This window comes from Ostrinia furnacalis, unplaced genomic scaffold, assembly GCF_004193835.3.
Source record: "Ostrinia furnacalis isolate ACB-3 unplaced genomic scaffold, ASM419383v2 OfSCF4624, whole genome shotgun sequence".
NCBI classification, from domain to species: domain Eukaryota; kingdom Metazoa; phylum Arthropoda; class Insecta; order Lepidoptera; family Crambidae; genus Ostrinia; species Ostrinia furnacalis.
In genome coordinates, this window is record NW_021134863.1 from 1 (window position 1) to 22959 (window position 22959).

Genomic DNA, 22959 nt, shown 5'->3' on the forward strand with positions numbered 1-22959 from the left:
GTACGGAACCCTAAAAACTCAGAAAAATATAAAGAAGTACATCACCCGTAACATCACAGAACCCAAGTTTCGACTATGCTGAAGATGAATCGATTGAAGAGTTTAAAGCATCAAGATCATGAGTCTAACTCCTCGAGCACCAGATTACACTACCGTCTGCTCGCTGGCCGTCTGCTGGACCTCCCCAGTGGGTCTCATCCGGCAGGCTTGTACCGCGCTGAGGACGGTGTTGTGTTGCGTCGAGGAGTACAGAGCAAACAAGGGACCATCAGATAGAACCTGATAAGAAGAAACTCTGAAAAATATCCGGCACTATATCTCACGAAGATCACAAGATTCTGCTGTGCTGAAGATGATGTTATGTTGCATTGAAGAAGATAAAACCTGTTAACTGCGCCAAGAATGACAATAAAAAAGCATCAAGGTTATCAGTTAAGAAGCCATGACAATGGAACCACTCATCCTACTATAACTACAGATGGAAGATCGACGCAGCTACAACAATCTAATTTTACAACTGGCTCCTGGAAGACTGGCCTTAATCAACGCCGAAAACGAATATCACAGTTACCAAGACCACAAGATTGGGAAGGATCTACCAACCCAAAGGCTACTATCGAAGAAGAATAGAAGAATCTCCCACACTACCTCGAAGTTTACAAGTTTCTTAGAAAAACTCAGAAAAATATAAAGAAGTACAACACCCGTAACATCACAAAACACAAGTTTCGACTATGCTGAAGATGAATCGATTGAAGAGTTTAAAGCATCAAGATTATGAGTCTAACTCCTCAGCACCAGATTACACTACCGTCTGCTCGCTGGCCGTCTGCTGGACCTCCCCAGTGGGTCTCATCCGGCAGGCTTGTACCGCGCTGAGGACGGTGTTGTGTTGCGTCGAGGAGTACAGAGCAAACAAGGGACCGTCAGATACAACCTGATAAGAAGAAACTCTGAAAAATATCCGGCACCATATCTCTCGAAGATCACAAATTTCTACTGTGCTGAAGATAATGTTATGTTGCATTGAAGAGGATAAAACCTGTAAACTGCGCCAAGAATGACAATAAAAAAAGCATTAAGGTTATCAGTTAAGAAGCCATGACAATGAAACCACTCATCCTACTATAACTACAGATGGAAGATCGACGCAGCTACAACAATCTGATTTTACAAACTGGCTCCTGGAAGACTGGCCTTTAATCAACGCCGAAAACGTATAGCACAGTTACCAAGACCACAAGATTGGGAAGGATCTACCAACCCCAAGGCTATCGAAGAAGAATAGAAGAATCTCCTACACTACCTCAAAGTTCACAAGTTTCTTAGAAAATCTCAGAGAAATATAAAGAAGTACATCACCCGTAACATCACAGAACACATTTTTCGACTGTGCTGAAGATGAATTGGTTGAAGAATTAAAAACATCAAGATCATGAGTCTAACTCCTCGAGCACCAGATTACACTACCGTCTGCTCGCTGGCCGTCTGCTGGACCTCCCCAGTGGGTCTCATCCGGCAGGCTTGTACCGCGCTGAGGACGGTGTTGTGTTGCGTCGAGGAGTACAGAGCAAACAAGGGACCGTCAGATACAACCTGATAAGAAGAAACTCTGAAAAATATCCAGCACCATATCTCTCGAAGATCACAAGTTTCTACTGTGCTGAAGATGATGTTATGTTGCATTGAAGAGTGATAAATTAAAGTCTTTATCGAGGAAATAAATGTGATGAAGTATTTGGCACCACCAAGTGATTGTGTTTCCATAGGTCCGCAAATATCAGAGTGGACCAGCTCAAGAACACTTGTAGCTTTGGAGCCCTCATGTTTAAAAGGTAGTCGTGTCTGTTTACCTTCTTTGCAAGTTAAACATGTCAACTTCTCTGGTTTTGCTGAGAGAACTACATCTTCAGTGTTGGATGTCATCTTCTTTAAACTGTAGAAGTTTAAGTGCCCCATCCGTTGATGCCATAAGTAATTATCTTGTTCTTCAACATCTGACATGCATGCATAGCCTTTTGGCATATTCAGCCGGTACATGTTGTTGATGAGACTTGCTGTGGCAACAATTTGGTTCTTGCTGTTTAAAATAGTGCAGCCAGTACTATTGAATTTCACTTGGCCACCACTTTTGAATATCTGGCTTACGGACAACAAATTGGTTGCCAGATCTGGGACATACAGTACATTGGTAAACAGTACTTTGTTTTCTTGTCCTTTATGATTGTAGACATCTAAGCTCACTTGTCCTGCACATGTTACAGTTAACATCTTATTATCTGCAGCTCTTATATTCTGAACACCGGGAACTGTTTGAGTCAGAAACAAGTTCTTGTGTTTTGTCATGTGAGCGGACGCACCGGAATCCACATACCATGCATCACCATAGTCTCTGGATGATGCCATGAACACAGCAGCATATGAAGACTTCGTAGAGTTCGTAGACTTCTGTGCATTTGGTTTGGATTTGCACTCGGGACTCTTGTGTCCATACTTGTTACATGTGTAACATCTAGGTCCCTTAGAGTTTGAGTCAGAAACAAGTTCTTGTGTTTTGTCATGTGAGCGGACGCACCGGAATCCACATACCATGCATTACCATAGTCTCTGGATGATGCCATGAACACAGCAGCATATGAAGACTTCGTAGAGTTCGTAGACTTCTGTGCATTTGGTTTGGATTTGCACTCGGGACTCTTGTGTCCATACTTGTTACATGTGTAACATCTAGGTCCCTTAGATTCTTTCTTGTGAAACTTCTTAAAATTTTTGTTCACAGCAAATGCTTCAGTATTACTTTCGGATTGCCTTACATCTTGTAATAACTTTGCTTTTATAGCATCGGAAGTTATCTTCATGCCGGAGCTTTCGATAGCTATGATCATAGGCTGATAAGACTGAGGAAGACCGGAGAGCAGCAGTGTTCCGAGCCACTCATCATCCACCTTGAAGCCTATGTTCCGGAACTTATTAGCTGTTGATATTATTTTACTCACGTACTCTTCTACGCTTTGACATGCACTGAGTGAGGTGTTACACAGATCACGCAGTAAGCCGACTCGACGTGTTAGCCCAGAGTCATCGAAGACAGAAGACAGTTTGTCCCACACTTCTTTTGCAGTCCAGAGGATAAAACCTGTTGACTGCGCCAAGAATGACAATAAAAAAAAGCATCAAGTTAATCAGTTTAGAAGCCATGACAATGAAACCACTCATTCTACTATAACCTCAGATGGAATATCGACGCAGCTACAACAATTTAATTTTACAAACTGGCTCCTGGAAGACTGGCCTTAATCAACGCCGAAAACGAATATCACAGTTAACAAGACCACAAGTTTGGGAAGGATCTACCAACCCCAAGGCTATCGAAGAAGAATAGAAGAATCTCCTACACTACCTCGAAGTTTACAAGTTTCTTAGAAAAACTCAGAGAAATATAAAAAAGTAGGTACATCACCTGTAACATCACAGAACACAAATTTCGACTGCGCTGAAGATGAATTGGTTGAAGAATTTAAAACAAGGGACCGTCAGATAGAACCTGATAAGAAGAAACTCTGAAAAATATCCGGCACCATATGTCTCGAAGATCATAAGTTTCTACTGTGCTGAAGATAATGTTATGTTGCATTGAAGAGGACAAAACCTGTAAACTGCGCCAAGAATGAAAAAGAAGCATCAAGTTTATCAGTTAAGAAGCCATGACAATGAAACCACTCATTCTACTATAACCTCAGATGGAATATCGACGCAGCTACAACAATCTACTTTTACAAACTGGCTCCTGGAAGACTGGCCTTAATCAAAGCCGAAAACGAATATCACAGTTAACAAGACCACAAGATTGGAAACGATCTACCAACCCCAAGGCTATCGAAGAAGAATAGAAGAATCTACCTACACTACCTCGAAGTTTAGAAGTTTCTTAGAAAAACTCAGAAAAATATAAAGAAATACATCACCCGTAATATCACAAAACACAAGTTTCAACTGTGCTGAAGATGAATCGATTGAAGAGTTAAAAGCATCAAGATCATGAGTCTAACTCCTCGAGCACCAGATTACACTACCGTCTGCTCGCTGGCCGTCTGCTGGACCTCCCCAGTGGGTCTCATCCGGCAGGCTTGTGCCGCGCTGAGGACGGTGTTGTGTTGCGTCGAGGAGTACAGAGCAAACAAGGGACCGTCAGATAGAACCTGATAAGAAGAAACTCTGAAAAATATCCGGCACCATATCTCACGAAGATCACAAGTTTCTACTGTGCTGAAGATGATGTTATGTTGCATTGAAGAGAATAAAACCTGTAAACTGCGCCAAGAAAGACAATAAAAAATATAGAGCACCAAGGTTATCAGTTAAGAAGCCATGACAATGAAACCACTCATTCTACTTTAACCTCAGATGGAATATCGACGCAGCTACAACAATCTACTTTCACAAACTGGCTCCTGGAAGACTGGCCTTAATCAACGCCGAAAACGAATATCACAGTTAACAAGACCACAAGATTGGGAACGATCTACCAACCCAAAGGCTATCGAAGAAGAATAGAAGAATCTCCTACTCTACCTCGAAGTTTACAAGTTTAAAAAAAATCTCAGAGAATTATAAAGAAGTACGAGTATATCACCCATAATATCACAGAACACAAGTTTCGAAAACTCAGAGAAATATCAAGAAGTAGGTATATCACCTGTAACATCACAGAACACAAATTTCGACTGCGCTGAAGATGAATTGGTTGAAGAATTTAAAACATCAAGATTATGAGTCTAACTCCTCGAGCACCAGATTACACTACTACTACCAGATAAAATCAAGTTTCTACTGTATTGAAGATGATGTAATGACTCCATAGAGCGTCTCATTGTGCAGGGAAAAGTTGAAGGCACCAGACCACATGGCACATCACCGATGAGATGGAAAGACCAGATCAAGGCCATAACTAAATGCTCAGTTAACAAATCTATCCGGAAAGCTGCGGTCTGTCTAGTAGTCTAGTATTTTCCATACGTGCAGCGAAGCAAACAATTCAAGAGTGCAAGGATGCAAGAACAAAGATTGAAGACAATTGGGAAATGAAAACGTGAAATGACACAGTAAATCACAGCGAGTTTAAACTGCTTAGATCGGAGTCAGCAAAGCACCTGACACAATGCAGTATAGAAATATTGTCGACCATAGGTAGGACATCTCACAAAAGGGCGATTGAAACTGAAAAGGAGCAAACTAAAGTCGTTGAAGACTTGCCAAGAAGATTTACTGACGTCACTACGTACAACAGATGTAAAAGGTTTAAGACACTACTAGCTGACTATCTTCATAATATGCTTCAATGCCCACTCTTTCCTATGAGTGAGGTCACTACAAGTCACTGGAGAACCATCCATCGCCCACAAAAGGGCGATTGAAACTGAAAAGAAACCTTGGGAGCAAGCTAAGGTCGTTGAAGACTGGCCAAGAAGATTCAGTGACGTCACTACGTACAACACATGGAAAAGACTTAAGACACTACGAGCTGAATATCTTCTATAATATGCTCCAATGTCCACTCTTTCCTATGAGTGGGGTTTTTCTGTATTCTGAGGAGTAAGGTCACTACAACTCACTGGAGACCATCCATCGCCCACAAAAGGGCGATTGAAACTGAAAAGAAACCTTGGGAGCAAGCTAAAGTCGTTGAAGACTGGCCAAGAAGATTCAGTGACGTCACTCCGTACAACAGATGGAAAAGTTTTAAGAAACTATGCTGAATCTTGTCTTCATAATATGCTCCAATGCCCACTCTTTCCTCTGAGTGAGGTTTTTCTGTATTCTGAGGAGTGAGGTCACTACAACTCACTGGAGAACCATCCATCGCCCACAAAAGGGCGATTGAAACTGAAAAGAAACCTTGGGAGCAAGCTAAAGTCGTTGAAGACTGGCCAAGAAGATTCAGTGACGTCACTCCGTACAACAGATGGAAAAGTTTTAAGAAACTATGCTGAATCTTGTCTCCATAATATGCTCCAATGCCCACTCTTTCCTATGAGTGAGGTTTTTCTGTATTCTGAGGAGTGAGGTCACTACAACTCACTGGAGAACCATCCATCGCCCACAAAAGGGCGATTGAAACTGAAAAGAAACCTTGGGAGCAAGCTAAGGTCGTTGAAGACTGGCCAAGAAGATTCAGTGACGTCACTACGTACAACAGATGAAAAAGGCTTAAGACACTATGAGCTGAATATCTTCTATAATATGTTCCAATGTCCACTCTTTCCTATAAGTGAGGTTTTTCTGTATTCTGATGAGTGAGGTCACTACAACTCACTGGAGACCATCCATCGCCCACAAAAGGGCGATTGAAACTGAAAAGAAACCTTGGGAGCAAGCTAAAGTCGTTGAAGACTGGCCAAGAAGATTCAGTGACGTCACTACGTACAACAGATGAAAAAGGCTTAAGACACTACGAGCTGAATATCTTCTATAATATGTTCCAATGTCCACTCTTTCCTATAAGTGAGGTTTTTCTGTATTCTGATGAGTGAGGTCACTACAACTCACTGGAGACCATCCATCGCCCACAAAAGGGCGATTGAAACTGAAAAGAAACCTTGGGAGCAAGCTAAAGTCGTTGAAGACTGGCCAAGAAGATTCAGTGACGTCACTACGTACAACAGATGAAAAAGGCTTAAGACACTACGAGCTGAATATCTTCTATAATATGTTCCAATGTCCACTCTTTCCTATAAGTGAGGTTTTTCTGTATTCTGATGAGTGAGGTCACTACAACTCACTGGAGACCATCCATCGCCCACAAAAGGGCGATTGAAACTGAAAAGAAACCTTGGGAGCAAGCTAAAGTCGTTGAAGACTGGCCAAGAAGATTCAGTGACGTCACTACGTACAACAGATGAAAAAGGCTTAAGACACTACGAGCTGAATATCTTCTATAATATGTTCCAATGTCCACTCTTTCCTATAAGTGAGGTTTTTCTGTATTCTGATGAGTGAGGTCACTACAACTCACTGGAGACCATCCATCGCCCACAAAAGGGCGATTGAAACTGAAAAGAAACCTTGGGAGCAAGCTAAAGTCGTTGAAGACTGGCCAAGAAGATTCAGTGACGTCACTACGTACAACAGATGAAAAAGGCTTAAGACACTACGAGCTGAATATCTTCTATAATATGTTCCAATGTCCACTCTTTCCTATAAGTGAGGTTTTTCTGTATTCTGATGAGTGAGGTCACTACAACTCACTGGAGACCATCCATCGCCCACAAAAGGGCGATTGAAACTGAAAAGAAACCTTGGGAGCAAGCTAAAGTCGTTGAAGACTGGCCAAGAAGATTCAGTGACGTCACTACGTACAACAGATGAAAAAGGCTTAAGACACTACAAGCTGAATATCTTCTATAATATGCTCCAATGTCCACTCTTTCCTATGAGTGAGGTTTTTCTGTATTCTGAGGAGTGAGGTCACTACAACTCACTGGAGACCATCCATCGCCCACAAAAGGGCGATTGAAACTGAAAAGAAACCTTGGGAGCAAGCTAAAGTCGTTGAGGACTTGCCAAGAAGATTCAGTGACACAATAGACGTCACTATTATAACTTCAACCTACCAAAGTCACAGATCTTCAGTGCGCAAGTCTGCCTATATCAAATGTTAGCAAAGTACGACTCATTTACTTTTATCCTGAAGAGCGAAGGAAACAATGCAAGGGTGCAACAAAAAGTACAGAGCATCAAGATTATTAGTCAAGAAGCCATGATAATGGAACCACTCATCCCACTGTAACAGATGGAAGATCGACACAGCTGCAACAACCTACTTTAACAAACTGGTCTTAATCGGCGCCGAAAGGGAACAGCACAGTTACCACAAGATTGGGAAGGATTTATCTACCAACCCAAAGGCCACTATCGAAGAAGAATAGAAGAATCTCCCACACTACCTCGAAGTTTACAAGTTAAAAAAAATCTCAGAGAATTACAAAGAAGTATATCACCCATAATATCACAGAACACAAGTTTCGACTGCGCTGAAGATGAACTGGGTGAAGAGTTTAAAGCATCAAGATTATGAGTCTAACTCCTCGAGGACCAGATTACACTACTACTAATAGATAGAATCAAGTTTCTACTGTATTGAAGATGATGTAATGACTCCATAGAGCGTCTCATTGTGCAGGGAAAAGTTGAAGGCACCCGACCACATGGCACATCACCGATGAGATGGACAGACCAGATCAAGGCCATAACTAAATGCTCAGTTAGCAAATGTATCCGGAAAGCTGCGGTCTGTCTAGTAGTCTAGTATTTTCCATACGTGCAGCGAAGCAAACAATTCAAGAGTGCAAGGATGCAAGAACAAAGATTGAAGACAATTGGGAAATGAAAACGTGAAATGACACAGTAAATCACAGCGAGTTTAAACTGCTTAAATCGGAGTCAGCAAAGCACCTGACACAATGCAGTAAAGAAATATTGTCGACCATAGGACATCCCACAAAAGGGCGATTGAAACTGAAAAGGAGCAAACTAAAGTCGTTGAAGACTTGCCAAGAAGATTCACTGACGTCACTACGTACAACAGAAGTAAAAGGTTTAAGACACTACTAGCTGACTATCTTCATAATATGCTTCAATGCCCACTCTTTCCTATGAGTGAGGTCACTACAAGTCACTGGAGAACCATCCATCGCCCACAAAAGGGCGATTGAAACTGAAAAGAAACCTTGGGAGCAAGCTAAGGTCGTTGAAGACTGGCCAAGAAGATTCAGTGACGTCACTACGTACAACACATGGAAAAGACTTAAGACACTACGAGCTGAATATCTTCTATAATATGCTCCAATGTCCACTCTTTCCTATGAGTGAGGTTTTTCTGTATTCTGAGGAGTGAGGTCACTACAACTCACTGGAGACCATCCATCGCCCACAAAAGGGCGATTGAAACTGAAAAGAAACCTTGGGAGCAAGCTAAGGTCGTTGAAGACTGGCCAAGAAGATTCAGTGACGTCACTACGTGCAACAGATGGAAAAGTTTTAAGAAACTATGCTGAATCTTATTTTCATAATATGCTCCAATGCCCACTCTTTCCTATGAGTGAGGTTTTTCTGTATTCGGAGGAGTGAGGTCACTACAACTCACTGGAGACCATCCATCGCCCACAAAAGGGCGATTGAAACTAAAAGGAAACCTTGGGAGCAAGCTAAAGTCGTTGAAGACTGGCCAAGAAGATTCAGTGACGTCACTCCGTACAACAGATGGAAAAGTTTTAAGAAACTATGCTGATTCTTATTTTCATAATATGCTCCAATGCCCACTCTTTCCTATGAGTGAGGTTTTTCTGTATTCTGAGGAGTGAGGTCACAACAACTCACTGGAGAACCATCCATCGCCCACGAAAGGGCGATTGAAACTGAAAAGAAACCTTGGGAGCAAGCTAAAGTCGTTGAAGACTGGCCAAGAAGATTCAGTGACGTCACTCCGTACAACAGATGGAAAAGTTTTAAGAAACTATGCTAAATCTTATTTTCATAATATGCTCCAATGCCCACTCTTTCCTATGAGTGAGGTTTTTCTGTATTCTGAGGAGTGAGGTCACTACAACTCACTGGAGAACCATCCATCGCCCACAAAAGGGCGATTGAAACTGAAAAGAAACCTTGGGAGCGAGCTAAAGTCGTTGAAGACTGGCCAAGAAGATTCAGTGACACAATAGACGTCCCTGTTATAACTTCAGTGCGCAAGACATTTAATGTAAGCAAAGTACGACTCAACTTTTATCCTGAAGAGTGAAGCAAACAATGCAAGTGTGCAAGAACAAAACTTGAAGACAATTGCCACCAAGAAATCGAAGTGGATCACCATAATAGAAGAAAGTTGCTACAGAAACGAGCTAACTCAAGAATCTTGGACACCTCTTTTCTCTTCCATTCCTTGAGAGGTGCCCTGAATCACGAAGACGAGCCAGACAAAGCAGCCAATCCACGAGGACAGCAACAGCCGCAACGACAGCATCATTATGAGGTGAGCCTTAACTACATGTCTTTTCGTTAACTGAATCAGAATCAGTTTCATCATTTATTAGCTTCAATTTGTGGTACAGACGATGGATACAGATAGTGGATAGGTGTCACAATTATTGTCATTTCGGACATTCAAGTATTAAATTAATTAACTGTCAACGCCTTGTTAATTAATCAAAACTAACGGTCAATCTACATAATATAGATATCATTTTGCCTCTAGAATTAGTTTGTGTAGAGAGATGAACAGACACTGCAATTTGATAGCAAATCCCTAAACTCTATTAATTTTTTGAGCGTTTCAATCGTTTCAATAAATAATATAAATATTTTTGTCTTTTTTTCCAGGTCATTTTTACTACGACGGGCATGCAGCGGCTGAGGCGTATTACATGCAAAATTCAGAGATGAGACTATCTACCCACAAGAGTTGACAAGTGTCGTTAATTCAGTCACGCACTACATATTGTGCGCTGAATATCTTCATAATACTCTTTCAACTGAGTAAGGTCACTACAACTCACCGGATAACCATCTGTCGCCGACAAAAGGTCTGATACAAAGCAAGGTGGGAAATGGCACAGTAAATCACAGCGAGCTTAAACTGCCTAGATCGTGGTCAGCAAAGCACCTGACACAATGCAGTAAAGAAATATTGTCGACCATAGGACATCCCATAAAAGGGCGATTAAAACTGAAAAAGAACAAGCTAAAGTCATTGAAGACTTGCCCAGAAGATTCAGTGACGTCACCACCTACAACAGATGGAAAAGGTTTAAGACACTACTAGCTGAATATCTTCATAATATACTTCAATGCCCACTCTTTCCTATGAGTGAGGTCACTACAGCTCACTGGAGAACCATCCATCGCCCACAAAAGGGCGATTGAAACTGAAAAGGAGCAAGCTAAAGTCATTGAAGACTTGCCCAGAAGAATCAGTGACGTCACCACCTACAACAGATGGAAAAGGTTTATGACACAACACGCTGATTATATCTTCACAATATGCTTCAATGTCCACTCTTTCCTATGAGTAAGGTCACTACAACTCACTGGAGAACCATCCATCGCCCACAAAAGGGCGATTGGAACTACGCTATGTCCTATGGCTGAAATGATGATGATATTGATAAAGAAACAAGGGTAGAGGCGTAGAGGATTCATTGTGCTGAACTGCCTTTAGCATGGGTCAACCTGAGGGTTCAAGTACAAGACGTCATCAACACACACATCATCTGGAAGTATTTTCGACCACGAAACATTGACTGCTGACAACGATTTGTCATCAACAACACCAAGAAGCATTTCATAATTATAAACCGACATGCAGAAATTATGGAAGATGGTGATATTACTGAGAAGATAGAAATCAAAATTGGTTAATGATGAAGAAAAAGGTCAACCTAGTAAATCTATATTTTTCTAGCATGCTTCACGTCATGTTATAAGACAAGAAATGCAACTCATTTTGTGAAGTACTAATTAATGCATTTTAATACTTTGCCATTCAAAAGTGTCATTAATATCAGAAAGGGCTTATTATGTATTGACACATAATAGTGACTGAGTTTCTATTCCGCTTCTTCTTCTCAACACTATTCCATTTATTGTCCCGAAGTAGAAGTAGGTGTTGTAGTTTTGTGAATCTCTGATACCTAGGTACTATTTGTTATCTCGAAGTAGTGATAGGGCAAGCTATATTTGTAACGTTTATTTGAATTTACGTACCTTTACTCAATGTATGTGTACTCTACAATCAATAGTTTGTAGTTTCGTCTTTAGTTTATATAAAGCATAACAATAACAGATCAAATGGATATTCATCTTATTAATACTTTAAAATAGCCTTTAAATTACATCAGCCCAAAATTATGAAATAAATTAGTTTTTAATAAGGATGTACACTTCACATACTATTAGAAGTTATAATCTATAATTATATATATGTATATCTATAATGCAGGTATGCATTTGTTAGTATTTGAATAATAAAGTTATTCCATGATCATTAATAAAAATCGTCATCCAAGAAACAACATTGTCATAACTCAAAAAGTAGCGGTATTTTCGTAATATGAATGTGACATAGATTTTAAGCTGCCAAGTGTGCGGTCTGCAAAGCCTGCAAAAATCTATGCTGCACTGGTGAATGTCAACCCAGACTCAAGTCTCAGAACATCAGTTGTTCAGTCTGCTCTTCATAATTGGTGAGTCAGTAGCTACGTAATTTGTAACCTGTAGCAATGAATATTATAATCCATATTCTATATTATATAGTGAATGTATAAAGATAAACTGAAGTTAATTTAATCATAATTTTGAAACACAAATTCGTTGTTACTGGTTAAATTGAGTAATTTTACTTTCTCCAATAATGTTACGTTGGTTATTTGGTTACACTTTTGGTCAAATATCTATTTTCAGGGCTTTTATTCATTTATTTGATATTTGAATATTATCGTTCAATCGCCTGTCAAAGCTTATATAACATCTCTGTTACTATTTAACAAATCAAGGACTGCCCCTGTCTATTCGTTTGAAAACCCTAAAGCTCGATTCACACATATTAGTGAAGCCACAGTTCCGTCACAGTGTCCGCTCAGTTCAGTATCAGTTGCGTCAGTGAAATATTTTGAATATTTTAAAATGTCAGAGAGTTGTTTCAATATTCTTGTTCAGAGACTATGAAGTAAGTTATTTTGTTTTTGATGCCGCGGCGGCGTCCGTGATCCGACAAAAAATACGTCCGTGATTGCTGGTGTCGGCACTGACACTGAAAGCACTGTGTCGTCACTGACACTGACAAGTGGGGATGCGTTTATAGAAACTGTATGAGAAAGAATATTTCGCACTGTGCCGGTACTGAGCCTGAACTGTGACTTCAATAGAGCTTCTGATTCATTTCCTTGCCTCCGTCGTTTCCGTTGGATAGAAGCGCTTTCATAGCCTCTTAGGCCTCAGCCTCGAATTTAGCGGGCAGCGGAGCGGGAGCGGTGGCGGCGCGGGAGCGGGGCGGGCAACGCAGACCCGTTCTCGAAACAAGCGGGAAGCTCGCGCGGCGCTTTAGCGGCGAAGTGTTGTGTTCGGGGTTGTGTTGTCGAGATATTTGTTTTTATTCGCAAACGAAATGTCTGAACAACGGCGAAAATTTTATTTCGATTCAAATGTATTCCTAACGCTCGATTTAATGTGGGCAAAAGAAGGAGTGCGCTGCCCGCTCGTTGCCCGCTCCCGCGCCGCTGTTTTCGATAACCGGTCTATTTGATTTTACGTATAAGATCCTGCCGCTCCCGCGCCGCTACCGCCTCCGCCCCGCTGCCCGCTAAATTCGAGGCTGAGGCCTGAAACTCGCGGCTCGTCTCTTGAGGAAGTTAAATTTCCTTCTGTCTATCTGTTTATAGAGGCGCTATCAAAGCTTCAAAGCTCGCGGCTCGTACATTTCAAAGTCAAAATTTGACTATTCAAATAATACTTACAAATCATCAAATGTTTTAAGAAAAAAACACTGATAAAAAACCTTAAAGTTTTGCTCTTAGCGAGCCTTTACATGACTTATAAACTTTCCGTTTTACAGAGGCGCTTTCAAATTGAAATTGAATTTGTTAATGAAAGTAGTGAAGAAAACACTTCTCCAAAATATTATGCGATAAAATCTTTGAATACGATTATTCTAAGACTGGGTTTTTTGATTGCCCAAGGGTCATAAGTGATTGAAAGTGAGTCGTGTTCATTAAGTCGTTGCTGCTGCATTGTGATGTGGACAATGCGATCTTGACATTATGGCACCATTATGCTCACTTTGAGCTCATTCTGACCCATTCTGCGAATGGGCGAGCTAAGCATTCTTGCATTTGGTCGCTAAAGTGTTTCACAATAGTCCTTCGTGGGCTGCTGCATATAATGAATATGTTCATAAGGCGTTTCGTGGGCCGTATTTTCCCTGCACCTGACGTAGGTGAGGTTTCGTCTCGTACATTGTTTTCTGTATTTTCTATAATATTCTTTTTTTATATTTCTTAATATTATGGGTGTTGTTCATTTTTATATAAAAATGTTTGACACCTATCTTTAATCGGATAATAATGTTAAAGATTGGTGTGTAGTGATATAATTATAAAAAAATATTTCAAGTAACAAAGTCAAGGCCAAGTAAGGTGGCCCATTAGCGCCGAGCCTTATTGTCCGCGAATGGGCGAGCTAAGCATTCTTGCATTTGGTCGCTAAAGTGTCACTTATTTAAGTAATGAAATGACGTCATCAAACTATGCATAGTGTTTATGAAGTCGCGGGTGCTGCACTGTGATGAAGACTGTGCGATCTTGACAATAAGGCGCCATTATGCTCGCTCTGAGCTCATTCTGACCCATTCCGCGAATGGGCGAGCTAAGCATTCTTGCATTTGGTCGCTAAAGTGTCACTCATTTTATTTATGAAATGACGTCATCAAACTATGCATAGTGTTTATTAAGTCGCGGGTGCTGCACTGTGATGCAGACTGTGCGATCTTGACAATAAGGCGCCATTATGCTCGCTTTGAGCTCATTCTGACCCATTCCGCGAATGGGCGAGCTAAGCATTCTTGCATTTGGTTGCCAAAGTGTCACTCATTAATTTGATGAAAGTATGAAGTCATCAAACTATTTTTATTATAAAAAACACTGCTAAAACACCTTAAAGTTTTGCTCTTAAGGAGCCTTTACATGTCTAACAATCTATTTCTTTAATCGAATAATAATGTTAAACACCTGGGTATAGTGATATAAATTATAAAAAGTATTTCAAGTAACAAAGTCAAGGCCAAGTAAGGTGGCCCATTAGCGCCGAGCCTTATTGTCCGCAAATGGGCGAGCTAAGCATTCTTGCATTTGGTCACTAAAGTGTCACTCATTTTATTTATGACAATAAGGCGCCATTATGCTCGCTTTGAGCTCATTCTGACCCATTCCGCGAATGGGCGAGCTAAGCATTCTTGCATTTGGTTGCCGAGGTGTCACTCATTTAATTGATGAAATTATGAAGTTATCAAACTTTTTTTATTATAAAAAAAACACTGATAAAACACCTTAAAGTTTTGCTCTTAAGGAGCCTTTACATGTCTAACAATCTATTTCTTTAATCGGATAATTATATTAAACACCTGGGTGTAGTGATAAAAATTATAAAAAGTATTTCAACTTTCAAGTAACAAAGTCAAGGCCAAGTAAGGCGGCCCATTAGCGCCGAGCCTTATTGTCCGCGAATGGGCGAGCTAAGCATTCTTGCATTTGGTCGCTAAAGTGTCTCTCATTTTATTTATGAAATGACGTCATCAAACTATGCATAGTGTTTATTAAGTCGCGGGTGTCGCATTGTAATGCAGACTGTGCGATCTTGACAATGAGGCACCATTATGCTCGCTTTGAGCTCATTCTGACCCATTCCGCGAATGGGCGAGCTAAGCATTCTTGCATTTGGTCGCTAAAGTGTCACTTATTTAAGTAATGAAATGACGTCATCAAACTATGCATAGTGTTTATTAAGTCGCGGTTGTCGCTTTGTAATGCAGACTGTGCGATCTTGACAATGAGGCGCCATTATGCTCGCTTTGAGCTCATTCTGACCCATTCCGCGAATGGGCGAGCTAAGCATTCTTGCATTTGGTTGCCAAAGTGTCACTCATTTTAATTGATGAAATTATGAAGTCATCAAACTATTTTTATTGCAAAAAGCACTGATAAAACACCTTAAAATTTTGCTCTTAAGGAGCCTTTACATGTCTTACAATCTTTTTACTATGTATGTTGTCTGTTTCGCATTTATCACACAGAAAATTGGTCGTTGTTGCGCGGCCGAAGCCGCGAGGAAGTGATGGCTCAAGTTGGAATTATTCGCTGATGAATTATTATCTGTTATAATATTTGGTCCCATTGTTGGACTTGACACTAAGGCGCCATTATGCTCGCTTTGAGCTCGTTCTGACCCATTCCGCGAATGGGCGAGCTAAGCATTCTTGCATTTGGTCGCTAAAGTGTCACTCATTTTATTGACGAAATAACGTCATCAAACTATGCATAGTGTTTATTAAGTCGCGGGTATCGCATTATAATGCAGACTGTGCAATCTTGACAATGAGGCGCCATTATGCTCGCTTTGAGCTCATTCTGACCCATTCCGCGAATGGGCGAGCTAAGCATTCTCGCATTTGGTTGCCAAAGTGTCACTCATTTAATTGATGAAATAATGAAGTCATCAAACTATTTTTATTATAAAAAAACACTGATAAAACACCTTAAAGTTTTGCTCTTAAGGAGCCTTTACATGTCTAACAATCTTTTTCTTTAATCGGATAATTATATTGAACACCTGGGTGTAATGGTATAAATTATAAAAAAAATATCAAGTAACAAAGTCAAGGCCAAGTAAGGTGGCCCATTAGCGCCGAGCCTTTTTGTCTGCGAATGGGCGAGCTAAGCATTCTTGCATTTGGTCGCTAAAGTGTCACTCATTTTATTGATGAAATGACGTCATTAAACTATGCATAGTGTTTATTAAGTCGCGGGTATCGCATTATAATGCAAACTGTGCGATCTTGACAATGAGGCACCATTATGCTCGCTTTGAGCTCATTCTGACCCATTCCGCGAATGGGCGAGCTAAGCATTCTCGCATTTGGTTGCCAAAGTGTCACTCATTTAATTGATGAAATTATGAAGTCATCAAACTATTTTTATTATAAAAAAACACTGATAAAACACCTTAAAGTTTTGCTCTTAAGGAGCCTTTACATGTCTAACAATCTTTTTCTTTAATCGGATAATTATATTAAAGACCTGGGTGTAATGGTATAAATTATAAAAAAATATTTCAAGTAACAAAGTCAAGGCCAAGTAAGGTGGCCCATTAGCGCCGAGCCTTATTGTCCGCGAATGGGCGAGCTAAGCATTCTTGCATTTGGTCGCTAAAGTGTCACTCATTTTATTGATGAAATGACGTCATTAAACTATGCATAGTGTTTATTAAGTCGCGGGTATCGCATTATAATGCAAACTGTGCGATCTTGACAATGAGGCACCATTATGCTCGCTTTGAGCTCATTCTGACCCATTCCGCGAATGGGCGAGCTAAGCATTCTCGCATTTGGTCGCTAAAGTGTCACTTATTTAATTGATGAAATGACGTCATCAAACTATGCATAGTGTTTATTAAGTCGCGGGTATCGCATTATAATGCAGACTGTTCAATCTTGACAATGAGGCGCCATTATGCTCGCTTTGAGCTCATTCTGACCCATTCCGCGAATGGGCGAGCTAAGCATTCTTGCATTTGGTTGCCGAGGTGTCACCCATTTAATTGATGAAATTATGAAGTCATCAAACTTTTTTTATTATAAAAAACACTGATAAAATACCTTAAAGTTTTGCTCTTAAGGAGCCTTTACATGTCTTACAATCTTTTTGCTATGTTACTTATGTATTCTGTCTCACATTTATCGTGTGAGCTAAGAATAAATGCAACTTAGGATCAAGTTGCAATATTTTGTGCTGTATTATTATCTTACATTCTTGTTACTATTATTGATGCTTTTCGGTCTTGCTTGTGGACATTTCGATATAATGTCCAATTTCCAAGATTTCGATAACTACTACATTCGCCATTATGCTCGCTTTGAGCTCGTTCTGACCCATTCCGCGAATGGGCGAGCTAAGCATTCTTGCATTTGGTTGCCGAGGTGTCACTCATTTAATTGATGAAATTTTGAAGTCATCAAACTTTTTTTATTATAAAAAAACATTGATAAAACACCTTAAAGTTTTGCTCTTAAGGAGCCTTTACATGTCTAACAATCTATTTCTTTAATCGGACAATTATGTTAAAGACCTGGGTGTAATGGTATAAATTATAAAAAAATATTTCAAGTAACAAAGTCAAGGCCAAGTAAGGTGGCCCATTAGCGCCGAGCCTTATTGTCCGCGAATGGGCGAGCTAAGCATTCTTGCATTTGGTCGCTAAAGTGTCACTCATTTTATTGATGAAATGACGTCATCAAACTATGCATAGTGTTTATTAAGTCGCGGGTATCGCATTATAATGCAAACTGTGTGATCTTGACAATGAGGCACCATTATGCTCGCTTTGAGCTCATTCTGACCCATTCCGCGAATGGGCGAGCTAAGCATTCTCGCATTTGGTCGCTAAAGTGTCACTTATTTAATTGATGAAATGACGCCATCAAACTATGCATAGTGTTTATTAAGTCGCGGGTATCGCATTATAATGCAGACTGTTCAATCTTGACAATGAGGCGCCATTATGCTCGCTTTGAGCTCATTCTGACCCATTCCGCGAATGGGCGAGCTAAGCATTCTTGCATTTGGTTGCCAAAGTGTCACTCATTTAACTGATGAAATTATGAAGTCATCAAACTATTTTTATTATAAAAACACTGATAAAACACCTTAAAGTTTTGCTCTTAAGGAGCCTTTACATGTCTTACAATCTTTTTGCTATGTTACTTATGTATTCTGTCTCACATTTATCGTGTGAGCTAAGAATAAATGCAACTTAGGATCAAGTTGCAATATTTTGTGCTGTATTATTATCTTACATTCTTGTTACTATTATTGATGCTTTTCGGTCTTGCTTGTGGACATTTCGATATAATGTCCAATTTCCAAGATTTCGATAACTACTACATTCGCCATTATGCTCGCTTTGAGCTCGTTCTGACCCATTCCGCGAATGGGCGAGCTAAGCATTCTTGCATTTGGTCGCTAAAGTGTCACTTATTTAAGTAATGAAATGACGTCATCAAACTATGTTTATTAAGTCGCGGGTGCTGCACTGTGATGCAGACTGTGCGATCTTGACAATGAGGCGCCATTATGCTCGCTTTGAGCTCATTCTGACCCATTCCGCGAATGGGCGAGCTAAGCATTCTTGCATTTGGTTGCCCAGGTGTCACTCATTTAATTGATGAAATTATGAAGTCATCAAACTTTTTTTATTATAAAAAAACACTGATAAAACACCTTAAAGTTTTGCTCTTAAGGAGCCTTTACATGTCTAACAATCTATTTCTTTAATCGGATAATTATATTAAACACCTGGGTGTAGTGATAAAAATTATAAAAAGTATTTCAACTTTCAAGTAACAAAGTCAAGGCCAAGTAAGGCGGCCCATTAGCGCCGAGCCTTATTGTCCGCGAATGGGTGAGCTAAGCATTCTTGCATTTGGTCGCTAAAGTGTCACTCATTTTATTTATGAAATGACGTCATCAAACTATGCATAGTGTTTATTAAGTCGCGGGTGCTGCACTGTGATGCAGACTGTGCGATCTTGACAATGAGGCGCCATTATGCTCGCTTTGAGCTCATTCTGACCCATTCCGCGAATGGGCGAGCTAAGCATTCTTGCATTTGGTTGCCAAAGTGTCACTCATTTAATTGATGAAATTATGAAGTCATCAAACTATTTTTATTATAAAAAAACACTGATAAAACACCTTAAAGTTTTGCTCTTAAGGAGCCTTTACATGTCTAACAATCTATTTCTTTAATCGGATAATTATATTAAACACCTGGGTGTAGTGATAAAAATTATAAAAAGTATTTCAACTTTCAAGTAACAAAGTCAAGGCCAAGTAAGGCGGCCCATTAGCGCCGAGCCTTATTGTCCGCGAATGGGTGAGCTAAGCATTCTTGCATTTGGTCGCTAAAGTGTCACTCATTTTATTTATGAAATGACGTCATCAAACTATGCATAGTGTTTATTAAGTCGCGGGTGCTGCACTGTGATGCAGACTGTGCGATCTTGACAATGAGGCGCCATTATGCTCGCTTTGAGCTCATTCTGACCCATTCCGCGAATGGGCGAGCTAAGCATTCTTGCATTTGGTTGCCAAAGTGTCACTCATTTAATTGATGAAATTATGAAGTCATCAAACTATTTTTATTATAAAAAAACACTGATAAAACACCTTAAAGTTTTGCTCTTAAGGAGCCTTTACATGTCTAACAATCTATTTCTTTAATCGGATAATTATATTAAACACCTGGGTGTAGTGATAAAAATTATAAAAAGTATTTCAACTTTCAAGTAACAAAGTCAAGGCCAAGTAAGGCGGCCCATTAGCGCCGAGCCTTATTGTCCGCGAATGGGTGAGCTAAGCATTCTTGCATTTGGTCGCTAAAGTGTCACTCATTTTATTTATGAAATGACGTCATCAAACTATGCATAGTGTTTATTAAGTCGCGGGTGCTGCACTGTGATGCAGACTGTGCGATCTTGACAATGAGGCGCCATTATGCTCGCTTTGAGCTCATTCTGACCCATTCCGCGAATGGGCGAGCTAAGCATTCTTGCATTTGGTTGCCAAAGTGTCACTCATTTAATTGATGAAATTATGAAGTCATCAAACTATTTTTATTATAAAAAAACACTGATAAAACACCTTAAAGTTTTGCTCTTAAGGAGCCTTTACATGTCTATTAATCTTTTTCTTTAATCGGATAATAATATTAAAGATCTGTGTGTAATGGTATAAATTATAAAAAAATATTTCAAGTAACAAAGTCAAGGCCAAGTAACTCATTAGCGCCGAGCCTTATTGTCCGCGAATGGGTGAGCTAAGCATTCTTGCATTTGGTCGCTAAAGTGTTTCACAATGGTCCTTCGTGGGCTGCTGAATATTCTGAATATGTTCATATCTAGATTAGTTTCATCCGTTCATGGACCTATCCTTTTTATAGAGGCGTTATCATTCTATGGCTGCGATCGTCATTCGTGGGCCGTATTTTCCCTGCGCCTGACGTAGGTGAGGTTTCATATTCTCGTACATATTTTTCTGTATTTTCTAATATTCTTTTTTTCTTTTCAATATTTCTTAATATTATGGGTGTTGTTCAATTTTATATAACAAAGGTTTGACACCTATTGTTCTGCTAGACGTTAAATGTTTGAGCTTTGTCGTGCTAAAAACAATTGCACAACTGAAATAAATTATTAAAAAATGTTTCAAGTAACTAAGTCAAGGCCAATTAAGGTGACCCATTTGCGCCGAGTCTTACTGTTCTTACATTATTTTCTAGAATTAATATTTCGAACGCAAATGTTCAAATATATTACTACGCCACGTCTTACACGGCAGGATCAGGCACGTTTTATCAAATTTACCGTATTTCACAAGCAATTCTAATAAATAGTGTAATGGACTTGATATTTAGTACAAATAATTATGTAGTAATGTGAAAAGATAGATACCCTGACCATAAATAGTAATCCAATAACCAAACCGGTCAGTAGGAGGAAGCCGAGTTACCTCTAGGTATATAATACGCCAAAAGCATCGAGGAATACTTTTACACCAGAATATATTAAATTAACACATTTAATAGCTTTTACACCTATAAAAAGATAGTGAGCTCTAGAGTTCACAATAACATCGATAAAGCAGCGCTTCTGCAGACCCAAGGTCATTAAGTGCATCGATATACCTCGATTGAAACAACAATCTGTATTAGGTATTAGTCTTTGATTATATCGATTTAGATACGAACGTGTAAGATTTCGAAATATTGTTGTAATTTTCTGAACATAGTTTTTGAGGGTTTTTGAGTTGCGGCAAGGTTGTTACTTTGTTTCTTCTTTTCATGTAGGAAGGCATAACTTTGTAAACAGTTTTTCTTATGTCACTTAGCACGGGCAAATATAGATTTGTCAAATCTCGACTTTCTTTGCAAAGCGACTATGTGTATTTTATGAGGATAGCAATAAAACGCTGGCAGAGTTTTTAAACGCCCGTGCAAATTGTTTTTCATGTTAAGTTTATTTTCTTCTTGATAGTATGCATTGTGTTGTTATTATATTAATGCTATTGTATCTTAGCAATAAAAAGTTTGACAATGTTAGATGTGGGCTTGTGGAGATAAAATTTTGTTATTTAGTAATTTTATGATTGTAACCATGCATTAAAAATTATATAAAAATATTCCGTTTAATAATAACAAAGGCTAAAATGTCAATTTGTTTAATTGAAAATTGATAAGGGATATGGATTATTTAGATGTGCGGTCAGTATTTATAAATATCCACTCTAATTGAGCCACAGTACAGAATTAACAGTGGTAGAATCACTCCCCTCTTCGTGTTTTCAAATATTCTATTTAAATTACATCTTAACTCATTTCTACAGGAGAGGGAGTGAATCTCCGTTGTTTTAAACCTGTTAATACTTTAATTATTGCAATTGTTTAAAATTTATTGACTTATTAAGAAAATGTTTCACTTTATCGTAATATTAATATCATCTTAATTAAACAACAATTGTATATTTTTTTGAAATGTAATGTAATTTTCAAAACGATGTATAAATTGTACTCAACGCACAATTCGGAAATTAGGCCCTTGAAGTATTTAAATAAAACCACAATAAAAACTGTTATGCTGTTATTGAACTCTATAATATATTGTTATTGTATATGTAATATATTTTATTGCATCCATTATGTTCTTAAAATTAGAACATTATGGGCCATTTAATTTATAAACTGCATGTACCTATTTTATTTGTGACCTAAGTGTACCTATGATATGTTTATTTTATTTTTAAGCTTGTAAGCGCTTTGGACCTGCTCTGTAAGCTTACAAGTGTTTTGCATTAATAAATAAATAAATAAATAAATGACTAGCCACAGCCCTCTCAGTGGGAAGGTTTGGCAGCACTGCGTCCAGAATGGAGGGAGATTATGAAGAGGCAGGTCCACGAGTTCGAGATGCAGCCTACGGCTGAACTCGATGTGAAGCGCGATGACTTGAAGGCCCGTCCATCTGCCGCCATTCACTATAACTAAGTTGGCGGCGTGCTCAGATGCCCTCAATGTGCGAGGGGCTCTTCCGCGAAGATCGGCTACGTAAGCCATCTTCGAGCACACCAGCGCCGCCAAGACAACTAGGAT

General features: G+C 39.4%; 2 long non-coding RNA genes across 2 annotated transcripts; both read left to right on the plus strand.

Annotated features, from left to right (window-relative positions):
- The first annotated feature begins 2311 nt into the window (after nucleotides 1-2311).
- On the plus strand, nucleotides 2312-11903 carry LOC114359710 (uncharacterized). The gene is made up of 3 exons (XR_003656442.1): nucleotides 2312-2516; nucleotides 2732-10024; nucleotides 10372-11903. It is a non-coding gene; the product is annotated as an uncharacterized LOC114359710 (long non-coding RNA).
- Nucleotides 11904-13302: 1399 nt separating this feature from the next.
- Nucleotides 13303-22266, plus strand: LOC114359709 (uncharacterized). Its single transcript, XR_003656441.1, has 2 exons — nucleotides 13303-14832; nucleotides 15232-22266. It is a non-coding gene; the product is annotated as an uncharacterized LOC114359709 (long non-coding RNA).
- Nucleotides 22267-22959: the final 693 nt, after the last annotated feature.